Raw genomic sequence first — 25,703 nt, 5'->3', positions numbered from 1 at the left:
GTGTCATCTCCTCCTCCTCCAATCAATTATCCCTGTCCCCTTGGGCCCAACGAGCACCCCCTACCAACTCCCCCAAGACCTGACTATCTCTCCCCCAGGTGAGGGCCGGTTTTGTTACTGGGGGCCGACCTATAGCTGAGCTGGGAGCACTGTGATTTGCAAATTGATATGGGTTTAAAAGCACCATCTGCAGAGTTCCTATCACATTCAGCATTTTTCAGGCAACAGTAAAAGTGTCAAGATAACTCTGGGGATAAATGTTCCTTCTGGAGAAGAATCGGAGTTTTGTCTGGTGGTAGTTTTGACTTCTCAAAAGTAGCACAGTGGGTTAACACGCCTGCTACAATGAACGTGTACCATGCAGATCACAGAACTGTATTTTATGTGGCTAGCCTAGAGGCTTATTGCTGTTTCCCTAAAGATCCTTTTGTTGCTTGCAGTATATACGGTACAATCGAAATATAACACAGTGACTATGAACTGCCATCAAAGAGCTAAATGCAAACTGCATTGAACAGGTTAGAAAGTTATGCTTTTTCCCAGTCTTTCATTATCCTAATGTTGCTAAAAAAGGTTTGTTTGGGTAGAAATAAATTAGTTAAGCCAACCCGAACCACTGTGTTACATTTTGAATCCTGAGTTTGTGCTTCTCAAGACCAAGCACTCTTAAAAATGTCTATCAGTATGAATGACATTTGAGTATACACCTTATAGCCACCTTCGTCTTAAGCAACATTTTCTATACACTAATTTACACAAGTATGATTTATTATCGCTGAATGTGATGTAAAGCGCTTTGATAACCTACACTGGTGGGAGCGGCACTGTAAAAGAAATTAAATACATGTGCGAAAGGGCCTATGGAGAGATGAGGGTCACTGTTGGAGGGTGATAGTGAATGAATCTGTGGAGAAGGGGAGCATGGGGAGCAGAGCCCAAAAATATTGTCACACCGAGCCCCACCACTGCTAAAGCCGGACATGCATTGCCACTTATCGGGGTGGATGATCTAAAAGCAATCAAAGTGGTCGTTCACTGTGTTCTCAGTTTCTTTGCTGTGCATAACAATAGATGTGTGCACTTATGTTATATTTCAATTCATGTTCAATGCCTGACATCTTATTTTTTTGTTCTCTGTAAGAATGTCTGTGGGTGTGACTGTGTATTGTGGTGCATTTTAAGGTTATCAATAACTGTACTTCAAAATCTAATTTAATTGAATATATATAATGAAAAATGTGTTGTAGAATGCATCCTTTTGCAATTTTTTCTGTTTTTGAGAAGTTTTTTTTTGGGGGGGGGGGGCACCTGCCCCAAAATCACCCTTGTAGTGGTCAGGCTCACTGGCTGCGCTTGCTTGCGACATACAGTGCAGAGGCTGGTCTGACAATATTTGCCAGGGCTGCTTTGGATTCCCAGACCGGCTCAGAACTATTTTTTTAATATTAGTTAGCAAAGTGGTAGTAATTTTCCACATACCTTGTCTGCGTCTTTAAATGAGAGTAGCAGTTAGTGCCTGATCCTAATATATAGAACCCATTGACTTGTAGTTAGGCTGCTGCCAGATTTTTGATTTTTAACATATAGCTCAAAGTTGATTACAGTCAAAGCCCGTTGTTATATGTCCCAGAAGGCCCAGAGCCATTTTGTACAGCCAACTGGCTGCTGAGCTGCAATAAAATGTATTTATTTTTGGCAAAACAAGTTGCAATTTATATTTTTGGTGATTTTGTTATCCTTATCTTTTAATTTGCTATTCCAATCAGTGTTTAAACTACTGTTTGGGCCACTAGCTTATGCAATAAAAAACTCCTCTTTTGCATTTAAAGGTTTCTAGATTTGCACTTCCTGGTTTCGAAAACGTCAACAAGTAGATTGGAAAACCACCAAACCCACAGATACTCCTATGTAGAAAGAGAAAACAAGTTCTTAATGCCATGTGCTAGTTTCATTTAGTGAGCCAGATGATTCTTCAAGAAGCAGGCAAGAAACCAAAGTACAAAGCAAAGGTATGTCTATTAATTATAACTGTTGTAAAAGTGAAATTTCTGTGAATTGAACTACTGTGAACAATGTGTACAGATATTTACTGAAGAGCTGCAGAAAAAAATGAAAATTGTTGTGCTTTTGGTGGTACAAAAACTAAAAAAAACACGTTGGTGATATTTTTGTATCATTGCCCTAGACTTGTAAAGTTCTCATGCCTACCATGTGCTCAGGGGTTTATTTTGCACATTTGGAATTGCACGTTTCGATCTTTTTGTGTTCGCAGAGAGGAGTCAGGTAGTGGGAGCTACGTGATGCTTACCCTTCTAACATAGGGGCATATTACCACGCTATTGCTTGGTTAGAGACAAAAATTTACCGCTGAGCTGCGGCGATTTTTAACGCAGATAAACCTTGGTATTACCAAGGTTTATCGCGAATGCGATAAAAATCGGCCGCAATGCATGAATATCGCTGAAAAGTCAGCGATATTCATGCATTACAGAGCTAATGCTCTTAGCCATGTTATCCACCTCCCATTGGATAACATGGCTAAGAACTGCTCAGGGCAGGTGTTAGCTTTTGGAGATATTCGCGCTTTGCGCGAATATCTCCATAAGTTGGTAATAGGAGATAGCGATGTTAGCGACTGTTTCCAGTCGCTAACATCTTGGCACGCCCACTTTGCGTGTCATTAGTGATAAATATCACTGACATGCAAAGTGGGGCCCAAGATGGTCGCTATCTCCTACTAGCTGTCGCTGACTGGTGTTAGCGACAGCTAGGTAATAGGGAGATAATTTTATCTCCGCTTTCTTGGCTTTTAAAGCCAAAAAAGCGGAGATAAACCCCCTTGATAATATGCCCCATAGTTGTTAACATACATTGTCGTCATTCCAGGTGACAAAGACAAGAGCCCTCAGCTCCCAGCAGTGCACTAGCAATAATGCGGCATGTGCATTGGCATTGGGTCTCAGGGGAGTGAGAGGCCTTCTGCATCACAATTATGGTGCTACTTTATTATTCAATATGGAGAACAAGGGAGGGGCATTTTCTTTGTTTGCAGTAGTGGTCATGGCACCATTGCTACACTAGTCCCCTGCCCACTTTCAGTACCTTATCTACAAGGCTACCTAAAACCAACAATCAAGGCTTTTCATGGCCTTGTAGATATGATGTGAGGTAATGCAGTGCAAGTCGCTGCTTTGCCTCACACTGCAAAAGGGACGGTTGCTATAGGCGTTACAGTGGGTGTTCCCATGTACACCAACAACCATGGCGTTTAACACATTCCTAGATTTTCAACATTCTGTAAACCTGGGAATGCGTCAAAAGCATTTGCCTCCCCAGGGGAGGAATATGGGGGGCTCAATGAGGTGAACTAACTTTATTTCTCCTTGTTTGTTTCTCTTTCTGTGTGTGCAGCATTCAGCAGGGATGAGAATTCAGAGTTAAGGCTGTCCAGGGAGGTAGGTATTTTAAGAATCTTAGAGTGAAAAAATGTAGCCATTCCATCACAAGCTTTCGTTATATGCTGGGGCAGGCGGTGACGATAGTAGATTGATGAATTTGAATAAATCACAGGGAGACTTAAGCAAGTCTGTCTTCTGGATGTAAAAAGATAATTTTCTAATTTAATGGCTGCTTTATATTCAGCTGATTTGCTCTTTCAGTCGGGTCAACATATCTCTGCCATATGTGTTCTTGGCAGCAACAGGATCGTCTGAGTGTTCTAGGATTCTCTGAGAACCAGGGAGCTGTGGGCTTTTTTATGCCTACATAATATTCTTTGAGGGGAGTGAGAGAATCAATGGCTTCCTTGAGCCAATTTCAATACTCAGTAGCTGCCAGATTGGGATCATTATACTCAGTCCAATATTGGTTACTAAGGGCCTGAGAGAACGATCCCTTGCTGACGTGTTTAGAATTTCTTTTGAACACCCTATTGTTTCTCTCGGAAGGAGAGGGGAAGAGGTTCAGCCACCGTGAGACAAGGATCATTAGAGAAAATGCCATCCAGAATATGTCCTGCATCATGGGTGGCTTACTTTACTAATTGAGATAGGCCACAACATGACAATGTTTCTTTGGAAGTCTGAGAAACATTGCAAAATGTATTATCCAAGTGAAAGTTGCAGTCTCCCAAAAGTGTAAGTTTTTGTTTTCCCAGATAGGCCACACTCAAACTGGCCAACAATGAGGTAAACTGGATGCACGGGGGGTATTCTACCTTAATATTGAATCCAGAATATTGTGTAAGCAGAATATTCTGGACAAAATATCAAGGACCAAAATATTGATAAAGTAAATATATATATAGGTAAATATAGATTTACTCTACTTAACACCACATATATGTAGCTTGAGGATGTATATATATCTTCAACGTATGCATATCTGGAGCTAAGTACCGAATATCTACCCTTAGATATAGGTGCTCCCCTTCCCAATATTTGGGCCTTTTATAGTTTTGTCATAATATTTTGGTAGCACTATGTTGCTGTAGTTGATATTTCAAAATGCATACCAGGGCACTCTCTGTCGAGCTCAGATTGATATTGGTGATGAATATTTGCTACACGGAGATAGTGACCTTACTTTTCTACCCACATGCATCCTTATTCTTTCCCTCTTGACCTGCGAAAAGACTGTACAGTGGCCCGAAGCTGAGGAGTCTCTTCCATACATTGGCTATGCTTGTACCGTGGCAAGAACTTTTCTGTCAGTGTCTGGTTGACTGCCTTCCCTCTCTACTATTGCCATTGCTTTGTCATGTGGCTTGATTTCCCCACATAGTCCATTGAGCCTTGTCCCTTCCTCCTCTGCTGCTCACCAGATATGCCCCAAATGGTGCCAATGCCACCCATTTTGTGGTCCCTGGGGTCTTTTTTATCACCCCGGTGCCAGCATGCTTTTTGACATTCCAATAGGGTGGTGACATACTATGGGTTGCTGCACACTACTCTGTGGTCTGCTCTGACACCTCTTCTCTATTGCTTCTGTCTTCTCACGTACCCAAACCAGGTGTTCCTAGTCTCTTGCTTCTCTTCTAACGGCTATGTGTGTCTTTTTGCTCTCTTGGTTTTCCTCGCCTCATGGCCTGGCCCTGTCCTGCTACCACTGTGACCTCAGATGTCTCTCGCTTGATCCCTATGAAGATCGCTTGCCTACCAGCAACATATTCCCTGCATGTCTTGTTCATCCTGGTGAAATGCAGGATGGACGATGGACTACGTGCTTCTCTGAAATGTTGGCCAGTGCCTCTTTTTTGGTAGTGGCAGATTCTGAGTCCCCTAGTTTCTTCAAAATTGACCCCGTGTGTCTCTTTTCACTCTCGAGCCATCATGTCAGAGCCTGGTAACCCATTTTTCCAATCCAACATTTTGTCAGACCCATTCGGAAACTGTGATTTGGTTCTTGTGCTCCTTTTTGCACCCTGTATCCAATAGCTCTTGCTGACTTTTGGTTACTGTCAAAGAACTTGATGAGGCCTTGTGACATAGATAGTGGTAGTAGTGTGGCTTGGTGAGTGAAGCCCAGTGTCAGTGTGGCTAGTTTTTTTGCTGTGTATCCCACCATCTTTTTATAGTATGCTAAAATGGGTCTGATGGGAAGACATATGGAATTCGGTCCCAGCAGAGAACTCAGTGGTGGGTGGCGAAGCGTCTGGCCAAGTGGTCATTGTTTTTACTGCATGAGGTGATCTGCCAGTGTTCCTTCTTGTTAGAAATGGGGTTTCTGGTTGGCTAGGGGATGCACCTAAGCCAGACAGAACCCAATACTCTAGTCAGGGCAAGTAAGTTACAAGCCAAAGATAACCTGTGCTCACCCCCTTGGTATCTTGGTAAGAGCAGTCAGGCTTATCCCAGAGGCAATGTGTAAAGTGTTTGCGCAACACACTCACACCAGTAACACAATAAATGCACCACAAAAGAGACTGCACTCAATACTATATAAAACTATAAAGCATATTATGCATGAATCATAGACCAAAAAGACATAAATCAGTAATTACTGTGCAACTTGGCAATTAGCAAAACTTCCCAATGAGTGCAATATGTGAAAACAAAGGTTATAAGTTGCAAGCATCATCAAACAACATTGCTGGGCATAATATTAAGTCCCATGATATAGTACTCCTTACCCTGACCACTATAAGGAATATAAACAACATATATCCATATCAGAGCATGAATTACAGCATGTAATGAGTAGGGGACGAGAATCCCCAACTTTCACCCTCAACACAAAGAACACAGCGTATCTGTGCTCCTTTTATGTGTAGTATGGTAAACAACGCCAAAATGTAGGGCACAGGAACCCCTACACACACACTTTGTCAGTTATAGTTATTCAGGAAGTTCTAGGAACGTGGCGAGTATATAAGCAGGGGACCTCTGTAATGCAACCACTCCAAGGAACACGTGCCCCCAAGGTACGGGTTAGCCCATGAGGAGGGGGAGGCACCAACTGCAGGAATCCATGGAAAGCTTTGCTGGCACCTTTTGTTTGTCTTGGCAACTCGCTGGGAGAAAGACAGCATGCCGATCCAGAAAGCAGGAAACTGCTCGAAATGCGCTGGGTCGTTACTTAAAAGCAAGCGCTCACCACAAGCTATGAAAGGAATAAGGCACTCAACATGCGCTTCTCCTTAAGGCAAACACAAATCTCAAATAAAGGGCTCTCCTCATGCTAACTGCAGCGGACTGACGAGGCCGGAATCAGAGTCCTATGGCCACTTATGGGCCATCACCGGTCCCAGGAGAACAACTGGGGGCATGAGAGCAGATTGGCCGGCAGAAGGCAGCACACTGGTTTCTTCAGCAAAGTGTAAGTCACTCTAGCAACCAAGCAGGTAATAAGGAAAGCAGAGTAAAGTAAATTCCAAGTGGTGGTTTTCCTGGCAGTACAGCACTCCTCTGTTGCAATATTTAGAGCCAATAGCATCTGGTTACAAGTCCTACGCAGTGTCTTATAACATAGGGTCAGATCCCTGTACTTATACTCAAGATGTTTTTGATCTGGGGAACTTCAAAAGAAACCTTAGAAGTGCACAACACCCCCTTTCAACTCAACCCTGGCTCCAGACGTAGAGTAGGGGGTAAACAAGCCCTTTGTGTGAGGGCAGGACACAGCCTTTACAAATGTGAGTGTGCCCTGTCTCCCTCTCTCCCAGCCTAGGAAGACCGTTCAGTATGCAGATGAAGGCAGATGCAACCCTGTTACACCAAACTCTTCTTGTTTGATGGCTATCTGGAAAGTATGCACAATGTGCAGCATGCACAATTTATATGCTTTGTGCAAGAGAAGCTTTTTCACCTTCTGCCTGTAAGGTGCCTGTTGAGCGTGTGCAAGACCTGTTGACAACTGCTGCCGGAGCTGTATCAGTAGTAAGTTTGAGGGATGCTTGCTCTTCTGCTTAAATCATCTGCCTGTGAAGCGTGTAACACAACACACCAAACGGCATGCTGTGATACACACACTGGCCATATGGAGCGGGTTGAGTCAAGCTGGAGGAGCCAAGGATGTTTGGTGAGGTGTGGTGCGCTCATGTGGAAACGGAAAGATGTCATGAGTGCATAATGTGCGAAAAAGTGTAATGGCAGGTCAAGTATAAATTAAGGTGGAAATCCTTTGGAAAAATAAACATCCTAAAATATCTTTTAAACCACTAAAACTCACTAAGAAGAAAAAGGGTATTATTGTAGCAAACTTTAAGGACTATCAATCATGTTTTATTTCTAAACACAGTACTCGAAGAATTATCCCTCTTGATTCATTACCCACCATGGTTAGCAGTAGAATCTAAGTAGCTCCAACCTAGGTTCAAATTGGCATAACAAAAAAAAAATCATACCAGTGGATAACACAGCGGATAAGACTCTTGACTGTCGCAAATGGGCATCCAAGGCAATCTATGGTTTACACATCTTGGGTCCCGTAAAGATTCTGTAATCTTTGCAACTTCCTACATACATTCAATCTGAATAACACTGAGTTCTATGCATTTTGTTTTTAAATAAAAACCACCTTGAACAAAATGCCAGCTTTAAACAAATATCCTTATATCTTTCCAATTGTTCCTAAACTATATAAACGTGGACAACGTCTCCAAAACCTGCTCTCTCATACGTCCAAAAGCCACAAACCGTTTACATCAACTACAGCCCAAATGGGAAGTACACCACTCCTCAGTAGACTTCCAGATCATCTGGACGATGGAATGAAGTTCACCATTTAAATATAGACTCCCCCCATCCCTAGCATGGAGCAAATATATGCTACTACACTAGACCTTCTGAACCCCTCAAGGTCAACAGAAATTGAAAATAGGAGAGGTTCCCCTATTCAGAATTGCTGGATTCTTTAGGAATGTGTTAGCCCTTACTTGATGCAAGTCACTACATAATTGACAAAGTCTATAGGACTGACTTTAGCTGCCTTTGAACTTGATTAAAGTATAACAAACATATTCCATGAAGGCCACCCATATATGTGGATGCCTGTGCATGCATGGACACTGGATGGTCTGCCTGTTCCTTATTTGCATACCTCATCTTCTCATCTCAACACCATTTACATCAGTGTGCTTCAATGGTGTACATCCTGCAGCAGGAGACTGTTATCACTGGGGGGCCACCAAGGTTGAGCTTTTCCCTGAGCAAAGCTCGGAAACTTTGTACAAATGTGCACACGTCTAGTTCATAAGCAAACTTAAAGTTTTGCCACCCTTAACCACACATTTGAATGTCATACTGAGCACCATTACATTGTATTTTAACAACACACATATTTTATAGTGATTACAAAAGCAAGAAATGCAATATTGAGCTCTGTAAAACATATTAATATATGTTTGCACCTGACATTAGGGACAAGTGAATGATGTAAAACATATTTTAATTTATCCCCCAGATGGCCACCAATATGTATGGATGGACTCTTGTGAACCAACCTATAAACTAAGACTATGATAAAGTGTTTTTCTTCAAAATGTAAAAAACGTTTGGATCTAATGATCAGTAATAATGACAGATGCCTACTCAGTTTCACTAGCACCTCGATGACAGTCTCAAATCGTACTCAGAAAAAATAAAACAATATATAATTTTGTCATAATATCGTTAACGATAGGGTTCACACTTTGAACAAATTGCTTCCTTATTATCAACATACTCCACTGTTAATCTAAGGGTGCAATATGTGCTTCCTTTTGTATACTGAGATCGCCCAAGAGGAAGGTTTGCAAGCAATTGAAGCATACTTGGAACTGAGAACAAGACCACACAGTGTGGCAACTTATTTTTTGATTAAATTGGCAAGTATTGTATTACAGAAGAATTACTTCACATTTGGTGAGGAATTCTTTTATCAAATCAGGGGGGCACGATGGGTGCTCCTTCGCCCCAGAGCTCGCAGTTTTGTTCATGGAACAATTTGAGAAAATATTTATTTATCACAGCAATCTATTCGGAATAGCTATAAAAGGGTGGCTCAGCTTTATCGATGACATCTTTTGCATCTGGATTGGAGAAGAAGAAGTCTTGGATAGTTTCTTCATGTGGCTAAACTCAAGATCCACATACATCAAGTTTTGCATGACTAAAAACAAGAATAGAATTATTTATTAGATGTGGAAGTGTTCACTGAAGGAGAAAATCTTCTAACAACATTATATCAGAAGCTCATGGACCAAAGTAAGGCCCTCCACTATTCCAGCTTTAATTTGAGAGGTGTGAGAAACAGTCTGCCCAATGGGCTATTTCTAAGGATGAGCGTAGCTGCTCAAGTAAGGAGGATTTTTTCTTCCATGCCAATAACATATTTCATAAATTAGGTGTGCGAGGATATCCCTGGAAACTGTTAAAACGTTCTGTGAAAAATGCATGGTTTACTCCTCATGAAACTCATGTGGAAAAAAACAAGAAAAAACAGTTTTGGGACGCATAGTCTGTGTTTCAACTTACTGTTCACGCACAAAACTGTTCAAAAATATAATTCTTCAGAATTGGCATCTACTTTCTAACATGGATTCCTCTATTTGCCCCTAAAAAAGATCAAGGCATTGGGAGGCAGATAGTGTGAGCCTAAACTCCTCAACCTACACAGAAAACTGACCTGAGACACGTCTGGAAACTTCTGCCACTGAAGGGCCATTACAAATGTGACCCTTGTGTTGCATGTGCTCAAACTATTGAGGGAACGTTTTTTGAACACAACTGAATAAAGTGGCAATAAATCACATTTTCAAATTGAAAAACAAAAATAGATATGTAGGAAAGACGAATCAGGAAATTCTCCACCGAATTATTAAACATAAATCACGCATCTGGAAAAACGGTCTTTCGGCACTTCCTGAGACCCATTTCGTTTAAAAAATACACCACAAAGAGGACATCAAGTGGACGATTTCGGCATTTACAAAATCAGACCCTACCGGGGGCGACCTAGAACGTAGATTAGTCCAGAAAGAAGCTCATCTAATACTTCGTTTTGACAAAGTGAGGATTTGGTCTAAACTAAATGAATGAACTTCAAAACCTGTAATTAATTGCATCATGCTGAGACGCATCATGCTGCACTCAGGGATTAGTCGCTGATAAATCCAACTTTGGAACCAAAAGTCCCAGAATGCATACAGTTGACTCTCTGGAATTCCACAAGAGTCCGTTGGAAAGAATTTTTACCAATAAGGGACGCTTTCATGTATCTTGTTTTTTCTTTTTTTTTAAACTTGAATACCTGCAGAGTTGAAATCAGCGGCGTACAGATGGTGTCGCCTTGAAGCAGAATGGAATAATTCCATGGACATTGAACAGACGACATGGTAGGTTGTGGCTAAAGGATTTCTCGTGCTTATGCGCGCGTGGGTTTCAGAAGCAGACACACACTGCGCTGGGATCGAAGCATTTGTAAATGAATTCTTTGAGTATCAGCATTCCCTAAATTGGCTAATGCGTGGGAATTACAAGTCAATAAAAAAAAAAAATTTGGATTCCACTTGGGCAGTTTGAGTAGATCCCTACAGTGGTGGGGAACACTCTGTGTTGTTTAAATACACCTCACACACCAACAGGCCCCTTGGTGTCATGCTTCATCATCGGGGTCTTCACACTCCTCTACGGGATGCGGCGTGCTACGGCCGACGACTACGTGGGAGCACTTTAAAATGGACTATGTGTGAATGCGTGTGGGGTAAGAGGACATATGTGAGTGGTGAGTTTAAAGTGAGTGAGAGTTAAAAAATACCTGGCTTGTGGGGTGAAGAAACAAAAACTTTTTATTAAGCCCCGGGCTGGTATTGTTAAAAAGGGTGCAAAGTGAGGTTGTAAGTGTAGGTTAAGTACAGCAACCTCGTTGGTGCGTCTACATGGACATGTTTCGGAGTTCAAAGCCTCCTTCTTCAGGACGGGATTTGCACAGAAACCCACCTTACTCACATGTATATATGTATCAAAGTGTATTATACAAAAATTAAGAAAAAAGTGAACTATAGGTGTAATGTACCTAGTTATTAGATTATTCTCGTAGTCTTTCTTCGCCCGATCGGCGTGTAGTGAAGACCTAGAGGGAGAAAAACACAGTTTAATTCTTTTTCTCACTATATATTGTTACTATCCTCCAGGTAGTGGTGACCTTAAGGAAAAAGTGGGGGGTTGCTATGTATTTCATATTGGTTATGTGTTCAATAACCATGCAACCTGTAAAAAAATGTAACAGACTTGACAAAGACACACATAAAACATATAGTGCACACATGTTGGTGAAATGTTCATTCCTACTGCTCGTGCAGGAGAGATAAAGAGAAAGATCTTACTCAATGTACAAGGGTAAATTGCCTCATGAGCCTTTTAACGTTTTGGAGGGTTCCATCAGGCATAATAGGATGATCTGAAATAATGAGAGGAACTCATTATAATCCATACTGTTCATGGAAACTCTATTGCTCACCGCCTATCCATGGTATCTCAAGTATCCAACTGACGGTTACTGGGACGAAATTAGACCTCCTCCCCTCAACATGGCTCCGATGATACTGCCCCTGAGAGTCGGCGGGTCTTTTAAAGCACTCGTAATTGGCGAGAGACCGGTAATTGGTAGCGTAATTGGGCCCATATTTGGTCTCTTCGTTAAACACCAGTGTCTGGTAGTGCGCGGTTGAAGAGACGCTGTATTGTAGCGCATGCGCAGTACTTCGCGTTCACGAAAGCACTGTTTCCCCTATGATCATGCGCGGTGATGTTCCGCGCATGTGCGGAACCTGAAGCGCTAGTTAGACGATAGTTACAGACTTCCTATGCATCAGTACTCGGATTAATTGCGCGGTTTTCAAGTTAAGTTACCGCTCCGTCTGGGCATTTGTGGAGGTTGACTTTTGATAGTGGTAATAAGGTGTGCATGTGCGAGATCGGCCATTATCAGGCAGATTTCCGGGGCGCATGAGCAGATACTCTAAACATGGGGCTATCTTCATGATTATGGTTAATGAGGTAGTCTGCTGTCATTTTGGCAGGAATTGCCCATGGGCCAGAACTCAAGTTATTTTAAAGACAAATCGTTAATTTCAAGGTCCCACCAGCTGGTTTAGTCATAGTTAAAGAGATCAAATCGGTTTCATCACATAGATCTCAGTTAAGTTGGTCATGGTGTCATCGTGATTTAGCTGTGGAGTTGGCCATGAGTGTCATCGTAATTGTCCCAAGGGGATGTCATCATTTAGGCCCACATTGTGGGTACCCAAGCGTAATATCCATCTCTGCTCTTTTGAAAAAAAGGCCTGTCTCAGTAGGTAGCTGTTCAATCACAGTCCATAGGAGATCATTTACGCAATGTTGTTCGTTGAGAAAATGGGTGGCCATCTTAGTCGTGAACTTTTTACACCTAACATTGCTTTTGTGTTCATTCATCCTGGTTTTTACTGCCCTCGTGGTCATGCCCACATATTCCAGGCCGCAAGGGCATGTGATCATATAAACAAAGTTTTTGCTGTTGCAATTGGTGAAGGCTCGTTGTTCCCATTGGCTCCCATTTCGGAATGTAAGACTGTGACTTTTCTTCCTTAAGTGGCAGCTCCCACAGTTCCCGCAGGGATAATATCCTTGCAACCCCTGTAGCCTAGTCTGTTGATTTGGCGTAGTTTTGGGTCTGGTATGGACCAAGACGTCTTTTAAATTCCTCCGACGTCTGTGGGCAAAGAGAGGTTTTTCTAGGTCCAGGGTGCCACTGGTTAGGATCTTCCAGTGCTTGTTGATCATCTTTGATACTTGGTTCGAATGTGAGCTGTACGTAGTGGCACATACTATTCGCTCTTGGTTACTCACTGGGGGTATTTTGTCCTCCAGGAGGGCATTGCGGTTATTATTGCGGGCCCTTTTCATTGCCGAGTTAATCACTCTGTCAGGGTAGTGTCTCTGTTTTAGTTTGCTTTTCAGGTCCAGGGCCTGAGCTTTATATTTGTCAATGTCACTGCAGTTACGTCGTACACGTAAGAACTGCCCATAGAGTAGGTTCTCTCTCAGGTGGCGGGGATGAAAGCTATAAATCTTAGCAGGCAGTTTCTGGCTGTTGGCTTGAAATGTGTTTCTGTTTTTAATGAACCTGCCTCGTGATATATATTCAGGTCCAGAAAAACCATGGAGCTGTTGGACATGGTATGGGTGAACTTGAGATAAGGGTTCTGATTGTTGAGCCAGGTCACGAAATCTGTAACTGACTGGCTGTCTCCGTTCCATATGACCAATACGTCATCTATATATCGTTTCCATGATTGGATGTTCTCTCTGTAGGGGTTATCTAGATGAAGAATTTTTGTTGCCTCCAGATGGTGGACATATAACCCCGCCAAGCTTGGCGCAAAAGTGCTGCCCATACTTGTGCCATGGCATTGGAGGTAGAGTGTGCCCTCATAATCAAAAAAGTTCCTGGTTAATGCGGTGGATATACATTCCATCACCACATTCCGAGGGGTTTTATACAGCCAAGTGGTTGAATGTAGCACCTCCTCGATGATGAGGAGAGTCTCATCATGTGGTAAGCTGGTATAGAGACTCTCCACATCTAGACTCAGTAGCATCTGAGTGTCTGGATTGAAGGGGATATCCTTCAACAGCTGTAGTACTGCCTTTGTATCTTTCAGATAAGTATCTGTTGCCTGAACCAGAGGTTGGAGGAAAGCATCTGCGAACCTGGACAAGGGTTCCTGGATCGAGGTGATGGCCGAGACGATCGGTCTTCCTGGTGGATTTGCCAGATCTTTATGTACCTTAGGTAGGCAGTAAAAATAGGGTGTTCGAGGATTCTTTTGGGCTAGGAATTCCGCCTCTTTTTTAGTCAGCCAGTCATGTATTAAAGCCTCTTCCACCATCGCCCCTATAGAGATACGTATTGAATCTGTGGGGTCGCCTGTTAGTACCTGGTAGTTCCTCCTATCAGATAGGAGTCTCCTACATTCCTGATCATATGCAGTGGTGGTCTGTATCACCACTGCTCCGCCCTTGTCGGCAGGTTTTATTGTGAGGTCCTTGTTCTGGCAAAGTTCTCTTATTGCCTCATTCTCTATCCAAAACCAGGTATTAAACAAAGGACTTGGTTATGTCCCAACTAACAAACTGGATAGTTTCAAGCTACACGGTGAAGTACAAGACTTCATCCGAAGCATCAAACTAAAAGCATACTTCAGTGGACGAGACGTGACACCAACAGTCTCAGACACAGGTCCACGAACAAAATCAACTTTTATACCACTGGACAATACTCTGCCAGTGGAAGTCTTGGCCTTTGAAAAAGCACTAATGACCGAACAGGGTAAATTAAACTCCACTCCTGACAACACCTTCGAACACCCTATTTTTACTGCCTACCTAAGGTACATAAAGATCTGGCAAATCCACCAGGAAGACCGATCATCTCGGGCATCACCTTGATCCTGGAACCCTTGTCCAGGTTCGCAGATGCTTTCCTCCGACCTCTGGTTCAGGCAACAGATACTTATCTGAAAGATACAAAGGCAGTACTACAGCTGTTGAAGAATATCCCCTTCAATCCAGACACTCAGATGCTACTGAGTCTAGATGTGGAGAGTCTCTATACCAGCTTACCGCATGATGAGATTCTTCTCATCATCGAGGAGGTGCTACACTCAACCACTTGGCAGTATAAAACCCCTCGGAATGTGGTGATGGAATGTATATCCACCGCATTAACCAGGAACTTTTTTGAGTTTGAGGGCACACTCTACCTCCAATGCCATGGCACAAGTATGGGCAGCACTTTTGCGCCAAGCTTGGCGGGGTTATATGTCCACCATCTGGAGGCAACAAAAATTCTTCATCTAGATAACCCCTACAGAGAGAACATCCAATCATGGAAACGATATATAGATGACGTATTGGTCATATGGAACGGAGACAGACAGTCAGTTACAGATTTCTTGACCTGGCTCAACAATCAGAACCCTTATCTCAAGTTCAATCATACCATGTCCAACAGCTCCATGGTTTTTCTGGACCTGAATATATATCACGAGGCAGGTTCATTAAAAACAGAAACACATTTCAAGCCAACAGCCAGAAACTGCCTGCTAAGATTTGATAGCTTCCATCCCCGCCACCTGAGAGAGAACCTACTCTATGGGCAGTTCTTACGTCTACGACGTAACTGCAGTGACATTGACAAATATAAAGCTCAGGCCCTGGACCTGAAAAACAAACTAAAACAGAGACACTACCCTGACAGAGTGATTAACTCGGCAATGAAAAGGGCCCGCAATAATAACTGCGATGCCCTCCTGGAGGACAAAATACCCCGAGAGATTAACCAAGAGCGAATAGTTTGTGTCACTACGTACAGCTCACATTCGAACCAAGTATCAAAGATGATCAACAAGCACTGGAGGATCCTAACCAGTGGCACCCTGGACCTAGAAAAACCTCTCTTTGCCCACAGACGTGGGAGGAATTTAAAAGATGTCTTGGTCCATACCAGACCCAAAACGACGCCAAATCAACAGACTAGGCTACAGGGGTTGCAAGGACATTATCCCTGCGGGAACTGTGGGAGCTGCCACTTAAGGAAGAAAAGTCACAGTCTTACATTCCGAAATGGGAGCCAATGGGAACAACGAGCCTTCACCAATTGCAACAGCAAAAACGTTGTTTATATGATCACATGCCCTTGCGGCCTGGAATATGTGGGCATGACCACGAGGGCAGTAAAAACCAGGATGAATGAACACAAAAGCAATGTTAGGTGTAAAAAGTCCACGACTAAGATGGCCACCCATTTTCTCAACGAACAACATTGCGTAAATGATCTCCTATGGACTGTGATTGAACAGCTACCTACTGAGACAGGCCTTTTTGAAAAAGAGCAGAGATGGATATTCCGCTTGGGTACCCACAATGTGGACCTAAATGATGACATCCCCTGGGGACAATTACGATGACACTCATGGCCAACTCCACAGCTAAATCACGATGACACCATGACTAACTTAACTGAGATCTATGTGATGAAACCGATTTGATCTCTTTAACTATGACTAAACCAGCAGGTGGGACCTTGAAAGTAACCATTTGTCTTTAAAAAAACTTGAGTGGGGGCGTGGCCAAGATGGCAGAGTAGGAAGACGCTTCTGCCCTAGGCTCCCGAACCCGTCCAGGCCCCAGCCTTTAGAAATAGCTTGTTCTCCCCCCGCTGGTGCTAGACAGCGACGGGAGAGGTGACGGAGTCCACCGAGCTGAAAACGGAGCTGGAATTGGCCCCGGAAACACCGCGGACACGACGGACCGGGTTTGGTGTAGGGCGGGCCCAGGAGTCGGGAGCAACGAGGGTCTGCAGCCGAGATACGGCCAAGTGCGCCGCGGGACCCTCGGATAGAGAGATCCTTTGGCTGGGACGCTCTGTGAGGAGGAGAAGTGGCCTGGGAACCGCGGGTGCAGCTGGGGGCAGCCCAAGAGACGCCGGGCGACCCTACGGGAGGCCTCACCCCCGGAGGTCGGACACGGCCAAATCGAGGCCGCGGCTGCGGCCTACACCAGAGAGGAATCAGCGGGAGTGCGAGGAAGCGACGGCGGCGTGAAGGGAGAGACAGATGAGCCAGTGAAGCCGATCTCGGGGCCGGAACTGACCCAGGAGACACTCCGGACACGTCTGTCCAGGTGCAGTGTGACGCGAGCTCCGGAGTCGGGAGCGGCGAGAGACCGGGGCCGCGATACAACCGAGAGTGACGTGGGAACCCGGAGTGGTGCCGCCCTCTGCCAGGGGCACTCCGAGAGGTGGAGAGGCGGCCCTGGGGACGCTGAAGCGGACTGGGACACCCCGGAGGACACCTTGTGACCCGGCAGGAAGCGCCACTCCAGGAGGCCGGTAGCAGTCAAAATCGAGGCCGCACTGCGGCCTACAGTAGGAGGGACTGGCTGGGAGGCTGGGAATTGGCGACAGCGCGGTGCCGAGCCACACGGCGCGAAGGTAGGAGCCCGGACTCCCTCAATAGCGGCTGCAGGGCCGGAGGGCAGCAAAGGCAGCGGGATGACGAGAGGCAATACCCGGGAACCTAGAGGCCCGCTGAAGAGGGCGCCAGCCGGTAGGGCCCGTGGAAGGACATAGCACCGAGGGGCCACTACCAGACACATTCCGCAACGGCCAGGGGCAGAGAGCTCTTAAGTGGCCCCCCCGGGAGTAAGGACTGGGGGTAGGACACGGGGTCTGCAGAAGACGCTGCCTATAAGGGCCACCGGAGACAGGAGGGGACAGCACGTGGAAATATAGCGCAGAGGAACACATAGACAGCCCCGCAGTAGAGCCCCGGTGGACCCACGTACTGTGAAGGCTCAAAGGAACAGGGGACCGAAGGGACCTCCCTCGGACATAGCGGAGGAGGAGGGGATACGCGGAGATTCCCCCACACCTGGGACTTACAGCGAGGAGGGTTGGACGATCCGGGGGCAATAAAATAGCCAGAGCAACCTAGCGGCCCCAGCAAAGACTGAATTGCGAACGCGGCTGTGGCCTAGTAGAGTGGAGGACAGAGCGGGTCGGCATGGCTAGAGCACACCGGTTCCCACTGGGGACGAAGGGAGTAGAGCGGACGCACTCAAAAGTGCATTTGCCCTGCGGACTGGATTCTTAGGTGGCACAGGAGAGGTGTAGTGGCCCCGCAGCCGGGATGGCGGGAAACAAAGGCAGTAAGAAGGGGGAGCGCACACTCACCAAGATGCTTAGCAGAAATCAGAACAGAGGAGACAGAAATCAGCCTTCGCCGAGCTCTGCGGGAGGCTCACAATCAGCAGGTGGCGGGGAGCCTCCGGTCACCAGGTCCTTCCTGGAATCCCTTTTTGGCACTCTTAGGGACGATTTTCAGGCACTGAAACAGGAGGTGGCAGGAGAAGTGCGCGAGGTGCGTAGAGAAGTGGACGTCCTGGGGGAGAGTGTGGCCACGGTGGAAAGCACTACGCAGCGGCAAGACGAGGAACTTGTGCAACTGCAACAAGAAGTACTGCCCCTTAGAGACCAACAATTGGACCTTCAAGCACACAATGAGGACTTGGAAAATAGGTCTCGGCGAAACAACATACGGGTTCGAGGAATTCCATCAACGGAAGAGGGCACGGATGTGGCGGGCTATCTGCGGGACCTCTTCAGAGACATATTGGGAGAAGCTGCGGACTTCCCCATACGAATTGATAGAGCGCACAGAGTAGGACCCCCGAGGCGCACATCGGCGCCGCCGCCGGACATTCTGGCCTTTCTCCCGGACTTCCCGTTGAAGGAACGGATTATGGCAGAGGCACGGAAGAAGTAATCGCTAGTTTTTCGTGGTCATCCTGTGGCGCTATATCAGGACCTGTCCGCTATCTCTCTTCAGAAACGCAAAGCATTTAAAATAGCGACACATTTTTTGAGGGAGCACGAGACAGCCTACTCCTGGGGCCACCCGTTCCGTCTCATCTTCAAATGGAATGGCACAATGCACCAATTGCGATCACTACAGGAGACATGCGAGGTACTAGGAATCACCGCGGAGGGGGAAGATTCCGCCACACCGCGACGGAGGCGCGCCACCGGGGATGGCTGGCAGAGGGTGTCGAGGCGGAGACCATCGGCTGCGTCCCGTAGACCGGACTTGCCCACCATCAGGGCCGACATGGCAAACGCCATTCTAGAAGCGTCCGGAGCCTCAGCTACTAATAGTGACATCGCACTGACAGCGTAAGATTGCTCCGGGGGGAGAACGGCATAGCTTTGCTGTTGTTGCAGGTTTGAGGACCGGGGGGGGGGGGGAGCTGAGGGGAGAAGTACGTGGCCGGACATCCACTCAGGTACTATACCACAGACTTGTCCACTTGGGACATGACTGGGACTATAAGTTTGGGGGTTTCGGAGGGTTGGGGGAGGAGAGGGAAGGGGGGAGTCTGGAGGGGTGGTTAGTGGGGAGGGAGGGGGTTGTTGTGGAGTTGCAGGGAGGTGGGGTTGGGAGTTGGTTGCGGGAAGGGGAGGGAGGGGTCCATCCAGTGCTTTTGGTACACTCACGCTGCCCCAAAGGGGGCGTCCATGTCCGTTTTGCCCCCAAACTGTCACTCACTGATACTGACCCATTACTTCTACCACATTGGTTCACACACTTATGGCGACCCTTAAAGTAGTGACCCTTAATGTCGAAGGGCTAAACAACCCGGTTAAGAGGAGGGCGGTCCTGTCCCTATTGGAGGGTACGCAGGCGGATATCATTCTCCTACAGGAGACTCACTTGTTAACGCGTGATTGCCACAGGATGCGATCGCGCAAGTTCCCAACACAGTTCTTTTCCTCGAACACTTCTAAAACGGCAGGGGTGGCAATCCTGGTATCTGGATCTTTCTGGGGGGAGATCCTACACAAGTTCGCGGAACAAAAGGGGAGACTTCCAGCATATAGATTTAAATTGGGGAACCTGGTGTTTACCATCGGGACAATATACAGCCCGAACGAGCATCAGGAACGCTTCCTTAACTCTGCACTGGTGGATGTAACAGCGACCCCAGACAGACACATCATTATAGGGGGAGACCTGAACATGGTGCTCGATTCATCTATGGACAGATCAACGCAATGTTACCCACAGACTGGGGAACTGTCGCAGGCTGGGAAGACCCAATTGGCAGACCTGGATCTTCACGATCTTTGGCGCCGACTTCACCCCACAGACTACTCTTACTACTCACATGCACACAAGACATACGCAAGACTAGACGATATATAGTCACCGGACCGGTTCGTGACCTGGCTACAGCGTCTGAGATTGGAGTACTTTCTCTGTCGGATCACGCGCCGGTCTCGGGGGTCTTCACTCTGCCACCGATTCAGGTTACTCGCGGGGTATGGCGTCTCAGTTACACTCTCCTGCACAAGAAAACAGTGGTGAAACACATTATAGAGTCGGTCAGGGAATACCAGTCGCACCACAACAGCGCTGACACCTCGCTGGTGATCCAGTGGGCGGCACTTAAGGCAGTCCTGAGAGGAGAATTCATTGCAATCTCGTCGGCAGAGAATAGGGAACGGCGGCAAAAGCGAGATGAACTCACGCAAAAGGTCCGGGAACTGGAACAGGTGCATCACCGCACAGTGGCCCCTAGGATCTGGAGGCAATTGAAGGCAGCGATGAAACTCCTGTCGGCCTTAGACATGGACAGGGCGGAATATGCGGCGCTACGTCTGAAGCACGCGTATTATACGGGAGGCGATAGATGTGGTCGACTCATAGCGAACAAACTCAGAGTGGCACACCAGCGTCACCGGGTAAAAGAGATCATGGTTAGTGATGGAGTAACGGTTACAGACGATGCCCAGATAGCAGAGGCCTTCCGTCGATTCTATGCCGAGTTGTACACAGGGGACCGTCCAGCGGCGCAAGAAACAGAGGACTATTTGAATGCGGTCACTCTTCCATCTCTAGCACCAACGCACGCAGAGTATTTAGAAAGAGAGATTCGGGTCGAGGAGGTGATTGCAGCCATCTCCAGACTCAAGCACGGGAAGGCCCCAGGCCCAGACGGCTATACAACACTTTTTTATAAAACGTTCAGTACCACGCTGGCACCCATCCTTGCTAGACTCTTTAACTCGTTTTCAACCCCGGGAGCTATTCCGCCTGATCTCTTACAAGCCACGGTGTCAGTCATACCCAAACCGGGAAAGGACCGGACCCAATGCAGTTCGTATAGACCGATCTCCCTCCTGAATGTTGACCTCAAACTATACACAGGTATTCTCGCAGCTAGACTGGTGCCCCACCTGCCGGGACTGGTGGAACCGGACCAGGCCGGCTTTGTGCCTGGGAGGCAGACGGTGGATAACACCAAAAGAGTGGTACACATCTTGGAGAAGGCCTCCCGGATTCCTGGGGAGAGAATGCTGCTATCAGTCGACGCTGAGAAGGCGTTTGACCGGGTGCACTGGCCTTATTTAGAACAGGTGTTGGAGAAAATGGGTATCGGAGAGAAATTTCGCTCTTTAGTGTTCAACTGCTATAGGTTCCCATCAGCGGTGGTACGGGTAAAGGGTTGTAGCTCCCAGAGGTTCACCATCGAGAGAGGCACCAGACAGGGCTGTCCGTTATCCCCGCTACTCTTCGCTCTGTATATGGAGCCGTTTGCCCAGAGAATACGCCAGAACCCAGGAGCGACCAGAGTAAGGATGGGGGGATATGTCCATACAGTCAGCCTTTATGCGGACGATGTGATACTGACCCTAGAAGACCCGAAACGGGCACTCCCCGCGTGCTTCGGAGAATTAGAGGCTTTCTCGACGGTGGCGGGATTTAGAATGAACATGGGAAAGTCAGTTGCACTGGATGTCTCCCTAACAGCTGCCACGAGATCGGAGTTGCAGGGGCTCTTCCCCATGCATTGGTCTTCGCATCAGGTACCGTACCTGGGTATCTTGCTGGCACCCACGTTGCCGGCAATGGTGGCCGCCAATTATGCGGCTCTGGGTAAGAAGATCAAAGAGGAACTGGGGAGATGGGGCAAGAGCATGATATCCTGGCTTGGCCGGATAGCGGCGGTTAAGATGACGATCCTACCCCAGGTTCTGTACCTGTTCCGGGCACTGCCACTCCAACCGCCTAAGGGGTGGATCCAACAGACACAAGCGGACCTAGCCCGCTTCATCTGGCAAGGCCGCAAGCCGAGGATGAGGAGAGTTCTCTCTACGCTAGCACCTGAGGCGGGGGGACTAGGTATTCCGGACTTACGCAAATACTTCCAAGCAACGCAGCTATGGTACCTGGTGGAATGGAGCAGGTGGGAGTCGGACAAGCACTGGCTATTCCAGGACCAAGCGGTTGCGGGCCGTCCCTTACAGGAGGTGCCCTTCCTGCGTAGGGAACACCGCCCTCCTAACCTTTACGCGTCCTTTGTCACACGGGTCCCGTTGAAGGAATGGGATGCCACCAACAAGGTCTACGACCTCACCACGTTCCCCTCACCGTTCACACCATTAGTGGACAACCCAGACTTTACACCAGGGACGGAGCCAGGAGCCTTCACGCACTGGCGACTGGCCGGATGTAGGACGCTCTTCCAAATGTATGATGCGGAAGGGATTCTCCCCTTTCGGAGTCTCAGGGAGGATTATCGGTTGTCCGAGACGGACAGGATGCGCTATTGGCAGGTGCGGCATTGTGCGCTGCAGCCACAGGTGAGAGAGACGGCTGACAGGAAGCTGCTGCCCTATGAACGATCGTTGGTAACGCGCACTTCGGATGCGAAACTAATCACGGATCTCTACAGACTGTTGCAGCCTCCCCCCTTCCACTTTCATAACCCTGGCAGAGAGCAATGGAACCGGGAACTGGGCAGGACGCTAAGCCATAAAGAGTGGGACCAGATTTCGTATCGCGCACGGCACTCTGCATATCACATAGGACTTACCGAAACACTTACTAAGGTGTCCACATATTGGTATTACACCCCAGAACGGCTGCACAAGATGAATCGACACGTTGAGAATACCCGTTGGCGGGCGTGTGGGCAGATAAGCACACTTACACATGTTTTATGGGACTGCCCGCTGTTACACTCTTACTGGAAAGAGGTGATTGATGAGATCGATACACACTTCAAAATAGAGCTGCCCGCCTCCCTGCATACATCCTGCTGGGTCTTCCAAACAGTTTAATGTACCCACTGAAATCCCGTAGAGGTAGGCAAATTGCTATAGCACTGGGCTCAGCAGTTCAAAACATCCTAATACACTGGCGCACGACCATCACCCCCTCCACCACGGGTTGGCTGCACAGACTGTGGCATGTACTGGGCATGGAAACATTATCACTCATGGTGGCTGGGGAGGTGGAACAATTTGAGGAGCTATGGCAACCATTCCATGCACTGCTAACCACGGAATTCAAAGAGCTCACTTGTCCAAGGTACCTAAGATTATTGAGATTAACACCACCCATGGATCACACTGTTTAACGGTCAGCTGACCGGGCATGGTCGGTGATGGTGGGCGGTGGTGGGGAGTTTGAGTTTAAAAGTTCTTGTAAAGCGCAACGTATACCAGCGGTTTCTTGGCGCTATAGCTAACGGGGACTGAGGTTAAAAGGAAGGAAGGAGAAGGGAGCAGTTATTCGAAGGATTTGGTGAATAAATGGGTTTTAAGGCATTTACGGAATTGTGAGTAGAGGGGGATGGAGCGAAGGTCAAGGGGAAGAGAGTTCCAGAGGGTGGGGGCAAGGAAAGCAAATTTGGAACCGCCCCACTTCTTTCTCCGGAAACGTGGGATGGAGAGGAGGGACTGGGAGGAGGAGCGAAGGGCCCTGGTGGGGGCATAAGAGACAATCTCAGAGGAGATGAAGGCCGGCGCCAGACCTGATCGGGCCAGGAAGGTGATGGATGCGAGTTTGAATTGAATTCTAGCTCGCACGGGGAGCCAATGGAGAGATTTCAGGAGTGGGGTAGAGTGGTGGAACTTGGGGAGGTTGAAGGCCAGGCGGACCGCTTGGTTTTGTATTTGCTGTAGGCGGCGCAGGCTGTAGGCAGGGATACCAGCATATAGGGCGTTCCCATAGTCCAGGCGGGACACCACCATGGCCAAGATAATGAGTTTGAGGGCAGAAAAAGTGAAGAAGCGGGACACCCTACGTATAGTACGCAGTGAAAGGAAAGAGGAAGACACCACAGAACTAACCTGGGAGTGTAGGGTGAGTTGAGAATTAAGTTTTATGCCCAAGGTTTTAACTGAGGAAGAGGGAACAGGAGAAGAACCAAGAGAAGAGGGCCAAAAAAGAGGGGACCAGGGACTGGACGAGCCACCCATCAACACCAACTCTGTTTTATCAGGGTTGAGTTTAAGGTGGTTATGGTTCATCCAGTCCCTGATGTGAAGCATAACAGTTTGAAAGTTGAGGACAGCCGAAGGAGAGGAAAGATTGAAGACCAGCTGGAGGTCATCCGCATAATTAAATACGGCGACCTCCATCTGTTGAAGAGAGAAAATCAGGGGAGCAGTGTACAGATTAAACAGGAGGGGAGAAAGAGAGGAACCTTGGGGGACCCCGCACTGAACTTTCCGGGTGTCCGCTGTGAAGTCACCCAGGCGAACAGCCTGGGTGCGGTCGCTCAGGAAGGAGGATAACCAGACCAGGGCACTCCCCCCGATCCCCGCCGCCCCGACACGGGAGAGTAAGATGTTGTGATCTACCGTATCAAAGGCGGCTGAGAGATCGAGGAGCACGAGGGCCTGGTGCTGATCGGTGTCCATACCCTCCCTGAGGGTGTCTAAGACCGACATGACAACGGACTCCGTAGAGTGTGCGGGGCGGAAACCGGCTTGGCGGGGGGCAAGAGCTCCGTGCTTCTCCACAAAGGAGCTCAGAGCGCAGGTTACAAGGCGCTCGAGCACCTTAGCCAGAAATGGCAGGAGGGAAATGGGGCGGAAATTGGCCGGGACAGAGGGATCTGCCCCAGGTTTCTTTAAGATGGGCACAATGACCGCGGATTTCAAGGAGTTCGGAACTATGCCTTGTGAGAGGGAACTGTTGAGAAGGTGGAGGGGAGGATCTGGACAAGAAATAAAGACGTGACGGAGGATGTGGGCAGGTCAGGGGTCGAGCGGGGAACCAGATTTGATCAAAGGCACCAATGAAGTCAGACTTTCCCTAGTAAAAGGGGGAAAGGTGGTCAGTGAGCCTTTGGGGGGAGGACATTGAGGATCAACAAAAGATGGGGACGGTGGGGGAATGTTAGCCTTGATAGTGGCAATTTTTTGAATGAAATAGTTATTGAGAGAGGAGCAGAGATCTTCGGACGGGGCTGGTTTTAGAGTAGTTCTGTCCGAGAAAGCCAAGTTATGGACTATGGTAAAGATCTCTTTGGACTGGTTCTCTGCTGCTAAGATTTTGGAGGAGAAGTAAGATGTTTTAGCCTCCAAGATGGCTTTTTTGTACTGGCTCAGGATGTTGATGTATTCCAGTTTCAGAGTGGGGCAGTAATTTCTCCTCCAAGCCCGCTCCGCGCGGCGGACTATTAGTTTGGTGGTTTTAAGCTCATTGTTAAACCACCGATTAGCGTCTTTGTCGCGTTTGGAGGTAATGCGTTTGAGCGGGGCGACGGAGTCGCAGCTATGAGAAAGCCACTGATTTACGGCATCAACCTGGGAGGCAGTGGTGAGGCCCTGAAGAGAAGGAAGAGAGCCAGTAAGGAGAGAGGAGAGATGCTCGAGGTTGACACGGC

The 25,703-nt window shown here is 47.3% G+C and overlaps 1 protein-coding gene across 2 annotated transcripts in view; it reads left to right on the top strand.

The window, feature by feature from the left end:
* GPR171 (G protein-coupled receptor 171) overlaps positions 1-25,703 on the top strand; it is a 69,826-nt gene that overhangs the window by 22,837 nt on the left and 21,286 nt on the right. The window contains exon 2 of one of the 2 annotated variants that reach the window (XM_078667397.1): positions 1,830-2,009. The exons of the other annotated variant lie outside the window; for it this stretch is intronic. The gene's annotated coding sequence lies outside the window, so the exon portion shown is untranslated. The remainder of the gene's footprint in view (positions 1-1,829; positions 2,010-25,703) is intronic. 2 annotated transcript variants of the gene reach the window in all.

This window comes from Lissotriton helveticus, chromosome 11 (genome assembly GCF_964261635.1).
Source record: "Lissotriton helveticus chromosome 11, aLisHel1.1, whole genome shotgun sequence".
In the NCBI taxonomy this organism is placed as follows: domain Eukaryota; kingdom Metazoa; phylum Chordata; class Amphibia; order Caudata; family Salamandridae; genus Lissotriton; species Lissotriton helveticus.
This window is presented reverse-complemented; position numbering and strand designations above follow the sequence as displayed.